Source organism: Poecile atricapillus, chromosome 1, assembly GCF_030490865.1.
Source record: "Poecile atricapillus isolate bPoeAtr1 chromosome 1, bPoeAtr1.hap1, whole genome shotgun sequence".
NCBI classification, from domain to species: domain Eukaryota; kingdom Metazoa; phylum Chordata; class Aves; order Passeriformes; family Paridae; genus Poecile; species Poecile atricapillus.
The window spans coordinates 150,076,777-150,083,567 of NC_081249.1; positions in this window are offsets into that span (position 1 = coordinate 150,076,777).

Genomic DNA, 6,791 nt, shown 5'->3' on the forward strand with positions numbered 1-6,791 from the left:
TCAGCAAGAAAAGCTACTTCTGTCCTAAGCTAAATATTCTTATGAGAATGTCAAACTCATATGATCGATTTATGAAGTGGCACAGCAGCTGAATGTGTGATTCTTTCTCTTTTATTCTGGAAAAATTGAGAAAAAAACCCCACAGACATAAAGAGAAAATTGTTTGAAATAAAGGTTTTTTCATAAAGACCGTATCTAAGCTTAGTAGCTAATTGTGCTCTGACAGTAGTTCATCATGGTCTACTCCTGTAACTATGTGGAATAACAGATATTTTTCTGCAAAAAATATATTTCTTTGCAAAATATGTGGAGAATGGGGTTTTTCATCTCAGTCCCTTATTTGTGGTGATCTTATACATGCAACTTTCCCTTGGAATGTTCTTTGACTCATCAAAATGTGAAACTGGGATTCTCCCAAGGTAATAGTTTAATTAAATTTTGCAAAGCACTTTCACATTTCAAAAATCAGTTGAAGTAAGTTCAGTTGCCTTCAGAGAAGTTGCAAGAACCATTGTATATTTCTGATCTTATTTTGCAAATATTTGCACACAATGATGCTGAACATTCATGTTTTAGAAAAGGTGCGACTCTTTTTTGTACGTAGATTGCTTTTCTTCTCCTCCTCCACCTTTCCCTTCATACTGCTAGGCCTGAGGAATTACAATTTTGCATCTAATTCATTCTACTGTTTCTTGACTGCATCTGTTTGAAATATGTATAAAACCTCTGATACAGATAGAAAAACACTGATTGTTTTCCTGCGTTTCTATTTATTGTGCAGAACTGTGAGATGTTTTGTATTAAAAACATTGGATCATTGAATGTTAGTGTGTTTTTTCCTTAAGTAGGCATTTTTAAGATATGCTGTATCTGCTAAGTAAGCTTTTTTTAGTATTTTGGTCTCTTTATTTTCTCTCCTGACTTTTTAAATATTAAAAGGTAGCATATACATAAAGCATAAAAAAGTGAATACTAGAGACAGAAGTCTGAATTGCTTTTATTAGCATATAGATTAGTGTGCTGAGACTGACACAGGAACCAAGAGGTTCTCCACTCATGCTCTGCACAGTTTTCCATGAATCCTGTATTTTGAATGTAACCTTTCAACATACTGAAGCTGGGCTCTTAGTTACAGCTTTTACCATCTCTACACAAACTGAATCCATTCTGCTTGAGGAAATGTACCTGTGTTATTACGTTTGATTCTAGATTCACTAGTGACTGGAAAATAGGAGATGTACCAGAGAAAGAGAGAAAGAGGGAAAGAGAGAGGAGTGATAATGATTTTCTGCTGTCCCAAGAACCTTTATCCTCAAGACCGTTTCTGAGGGCAGTTTGTCTCCACAATCTTTCAACCAGTACAACTGGTGCATATATCTGGTCATTATAAATTACCTTTCTTTTCTTTTCTTTTTTTTTTTTTTTTTGACACAGAATTTCACTACTGACCTAAATAAATGTCTGTATCTACCATTGCTGTTAATCTTTCCCAGAAGGTATTTAATGCTATACACACACACACACACACACACACACACACACCACACTTTTTTCATAATCTTAGTGTTTAGTTTGCATGAGAAGGCATGCCAATATTATTGTTTCCATAAGGATTTCATGGTGTAATAGTTTCACGTAAATCTATTGGTATATAGTATATGCCAAATAGTAAACTCCTCCTTTTTCAAATAACAGACAAGTAGTTGGTATTCATAATCATTAGAGAATGTTTGATATTTCCATATATTTGTTTACAGAATACAGTATGAATATAAGGAGAGCTTTTTCTTGATATAATTTTATTTTGATATTTTAATTGTCACCAGTTTCCTTAAATTTCTTCTTGTACTAAAGCCTGTCAGACAATAGCTCAGTTTCATTGTACTGATGAAATTAATGCTACTACTTCACCTTTAGCAGTATTTTAGCCACTTAAATGCATACTCATTTCCAGAGAGAACTTCCACATCATTTTCTGAAACATTCTGTCTGCTTTCTGTAACAATCCTGATTATGTTCTTTTCCTATTAAAAAAAAAAAAAGTAATTTGTCACCCTGCTCTAAGAATTTCACATACACATACTTGTATTTGTTGTAAGATTGGCTTCATCCCTGTCCAAAATCAGGTCATTTAATAACAAGAGCTGGCAGCACTTCAAAGTCATACATAGAGGATTTTGAAAATTACAAAGATTCTCCACTGCTGTCTTTTGAAGTTCCATTTTATTAATCAGAGAAAAAGCCATTTTGGCCAAAGTTACTTAATCATTTCAGTGATTTGGTATAACTTGAAACAGGCAAATCTGTATTTCTCATTAGGATAAAATCTTTGATATTGATGTATGTAATGAATTAATAATGTAAACTATAATATTTCTGTATTAGACAGACAGAGGTCAAGAATTTATGAATAAACCAAATTAACACAATGCAGTATATGTTGCAGAGGCATAAAAAGAGCACTGCTCAAAACCCCTCCATCCAATCCATATTGAACATGCATTTCAATATATTTGCACTTATGTTGTCCATATAAACCACATTATTGGTTTTTTTCTGTATGAAGATATAAATTAAACAAGGTCCTAGAATTCAATTCTATTTATTCTAATAATTTTTAAGAAATCAGATGGTTTCTTATACTTAAATAGATGGGGGGGTTTTGTGTTTGTTTTTTTTCTTTCCCCATCCATTATGTCAGACAATAATACCTGAATTGTAATTTGTCCTGTTAAGAATTCAATAAAATTTCACTATTTGTTCTCATTATTATTGAGCAGAGTCTCTACTGAGTTTTAGATATCAGAATAAAGCAGGCAGCCAGGACAGAAGGGATCAGAATCTGAAGTACTAGTTAGTACATGGTATTCCTGGAATGATGGCTCATGCTGCTGTTCCAAGGCATGGGATGTTATGGATTGAAGAATATGGGATGATGACACTAGGGAGATTTGAGAGGGTGCAGGAGGAGGAACTGAAGCATAAAGAGCCCTGGGTGTATTTCTTATGCCATAAATATACTCAATTCATGTTTCTAAACAAGTCAGGAATAGATTTAAATCTTTTTGGTGCAAAAGTGGGCATGTAAATTTAAGTAAATTGTTGCACTATGGAACTGCATTTATTGCAAATTAATGCAAAAATTAATGCAAAGCAAGAATTTTAAGACAAAAATATTAAATCTTACATCCCTGTTATATGGAAGTGTCAGCTCTGATGTGCAATTTTATTACAAGAAAATAAACATATTAAAAGACTGAAATATCTGTTCAGGGATGAGAATTTGCCACAGGTATGGGGGAAATAAAGGGAAAATAAGGTTGTCTTATGCATGATAGCTCTTGGCTTTTTAGTTCTTCAAGTGCAAATGTACTGGTAACAATTGCTTCAACAGCAAGCTGTGATGTATTTCCTACTCCACTTTTTGCATTATACAGTTCATGTTCTCCTCATGTACCTGTAGGTTACCCATACATCTTCATGATAATGTTTCTGACAATACTACAGAAAAATATTCATCCTTTGAGAGAAGAGCAGAAAGAAATATAAATATGTAGTTGGCCAGCCGGTATCCTCATTGTTAGTCCTTAGAACTTAGTTTAGAGTTAGGTTGTCAGACATCAAAGCCAATCAGACATTACTTCTGAGAACATTGTTGGTAAAGTGTTTAATTGATTGTTATCTATGATTTCTGGTGATTTTCCAGCCTTTCCAAATAAAGGAGAAGCCTGAACAGGAGGCTGTTACTCATTGCTTTGCTCCATGAAGGTCTTCACTGGTATGAGCCTTCCACACTCAGATGATCTGAGACTAAAATAAGTGATATTAACACTAGTTCCGCTCAACAGCTTGGGTTATTCACTGGAATCCAGCAGTTTATGAAAGCTCCTGAAAGGTTTAAACAACAGCTATTTTTTATTACCATACACAAAGTCACAGATTAAGAAATGAAACGGTAGCCAAAAGCAAAGGTTGTCTCATTCAAAGCAGGGTCAGTTTGCATACTAGATGTAGTGAATAGCTTTCAGTTCTAGTTAGTGTATTAACTTAGCAAATAGATGACTTCCAAGCTTTAATTTCCTTTAAAAATTTAATGGTTTCAAGTTCCTTTCTGAATACATTTCTACACAAGTTCTTGCAGGTTGCTTCATACAAATCTATACTAGTGTTCTATATGGGGTAAATGAAGCAGAAGGCAGGTTGCATTTATCCTATGACAAGATGAAAAGCTGATTACGCAGATGAGTGCAGATGAAGTGGAAACCTCTCAGAGATTAGGTTTTGCTCTCACTGTGCCCTACATTGCAGCCCAGCCTGACATAATCATTTCATGTTGGTTGCTTTCTGTGAACTCTTGTTTCCACATAAATCATGTGCTTGCAAAATGAAGTTACTAAGAAAGTAATTGTTAATCTTTGTCTGAAAGTACTAAACATCAGAAGAGCAAGACTTTCAGCCAGGGTTTTTTCCATTCCCTTGTCTGCAGGTGTGTGTCAGTATGCAGAGTATGAGCTAGTACTTCTATAGGTGACCAGCTGATGGTCAAAAATTTCAGGTAAGAAGTCAAAAAACTCATTTTGTTAAGTTTTCAAAAGGAAAGGAGCATGTGAGTAGTCTAAAGTGATAAAAATCTGGTAGTCTCTAGTATTTCAAACAGAGATGGAAGTTTGTTGTTTGAGTTCAGTAAGATCATAATTATTTATGAAAGATCTACATATTGAGATAGTAAAAAATTTAATTAACTAATTCATGAAGCAGAATGAAATGGGACATTTTTGGGAGGCTACAAGTTACAGTGAGAAAAGGTATTTTGTTGCAATATTTGAATACACAGACAAGGGTCTTACATGCCTGTGGAAATTACAAGTTGTGTCTGTTGCTAGAAATATTTTAACCCTAACTCTGTTCATTCAGAATTGTCGCTTTTGTTTTTACCTGAGTCAGTTATTACAAAAGCTTTTTATTTCCCTTATGGTGCCTTTCTGAACGGAAAACTTTCAGAGAAGAGTGGCAGGAAGATTACTTGCAGTAAAGTGAGGTTCAGACCAATGAAATAGGTCCTTGCTCCTAAAATTGTGTCCCTTGAAATAGCAAGGTATTTTACGAGGTGGTTTAGGACTGCAGCTTGTATTCTGATTTCCCTCTTCTAGCAGCGTTAGGAGTACTGGAGAGGATTTCTTGTCCTCTAATGTCGCCGGTCAGTTATGTCTGGCTTGCTTGAGGGCTGTACTGCAGTTACGGTGGTGAGCGGTACGACATGATTGGCAGCGATGCTCATCCAGGAGGAGAACAGATTTGACGGATTATGCAACGGCAGTTGACGAAAATAAGCAGGCTGCTGCCGCCGTGCTGCCTTAGGCTCCCTCAGCCCCACGCTTTGCCGGAGGGTCTGTTTCTGACACCTCGAGGGGCAGGAATCCCGGCCCCGGGAGCGGCGCTCCCGCTGCGCTCCCGCGCGGCGACCGGCCCGGGGCCGCCGCCGGACCGCGCGCGGAGCCGGCGCGCGCCAGCCGCGCAGACCGCCTATTGGTCAGTGTCCAGCCGCGCAGCCCGCCCATTGGCCGGCCGGGCTGTCAGTCCCGCCCCGCGGGAGGGAGCGGTGCGGCGCGCGCCCCGCAACGGGTGCGATCCGTGAGGCGGCAACGGCAGTGGCGGCCGCAGGGGGAGGAGGCGGGGGCGGCCGGGAATAGCGCGGGGCGCCGGGAATAGCGCGGGGTGGCCGCAGCCCCGCAGCCCCCGGCATCCCCTGTCCTCGCCGGCACCTGGAACTGCAGCAGGAGCGTCGCCACCTCGCGCGCTGCTTCTCGCAAGGTAATATTCTTTCGTTCGCTTGCCCCCAGCGCTCTGCCCATCTGTTCGGTTCCCCGCAGTGGCTCTGTCGCAGTCGAGTGGATTACAAAATAAAACCACTAACTCAAGACTGCAGGGAAGGGATCTGTTTGGTTGTCATTAGCATCTCGTCTTCTCTCTGGCTGCTTGTTTATAAATAGCTTCTGTGGGATCACGAGAGCTGGGATCTCTTAGTTTCTCTTGCGGTCCGAAGAAAGTCCGGAGATTTCCTCCCTCCCCCTTTCATGACAGTGCTATTAAAGTAAATTTAACTAGATTACTTCCCCCCGCCCCAAAATGACTCTTAAAACTATCCTCGATTTCTTTTGGTCTGGTGTGCGGGATAGGCGCAGTGAAGCGGGGAATGCAGATTGTTATAGTTCCTTAGCGTTTGATGTGTGCAAATACCGTCGGGCACGCAGGAGGGCAGATGAGTGGGAAACACGTGATTAATATTTACAGCGTTCGGACAATCTGTTACTCTGTGTTGTGAAGCTTAGAGGGGTCACCATTGCAGGTGAGGCTGATGAGCTGTTACCCTGAGTTAGAGTGCATTTGTATGCTGACATTTGCTGATGTCTTTTACACGTAGGAAAAAGGAAAATGCTGCCATTCTGGAGAAACCCTTCTCTTGCTGCTTTGCACAGGGTCCTTTCTTGTGCTGTGATATTAAGCCACATCATGATACAACAGACAGAGAGCTGGTCTGAGAACTGTATATATTTAGTCCTTCCGGCTGTCCCACAATCTTGTCTTGTGATACTTGTTTTCTCAAGTGTGTAGCAGGAATCATAATGAGTTCTTTTCTTGTAGCTTCACAGAAAATCAACCAATTTTAAAAAATTGCTGAGAAATTACAGAGGAAGGAATTTTGAATAAGTTCCTAATTTTAGTTTTTTTTTTACACCCATCCTTTGAATCATTCATGATTAATGATCATTTCACTTGTAGAAATATCTTGT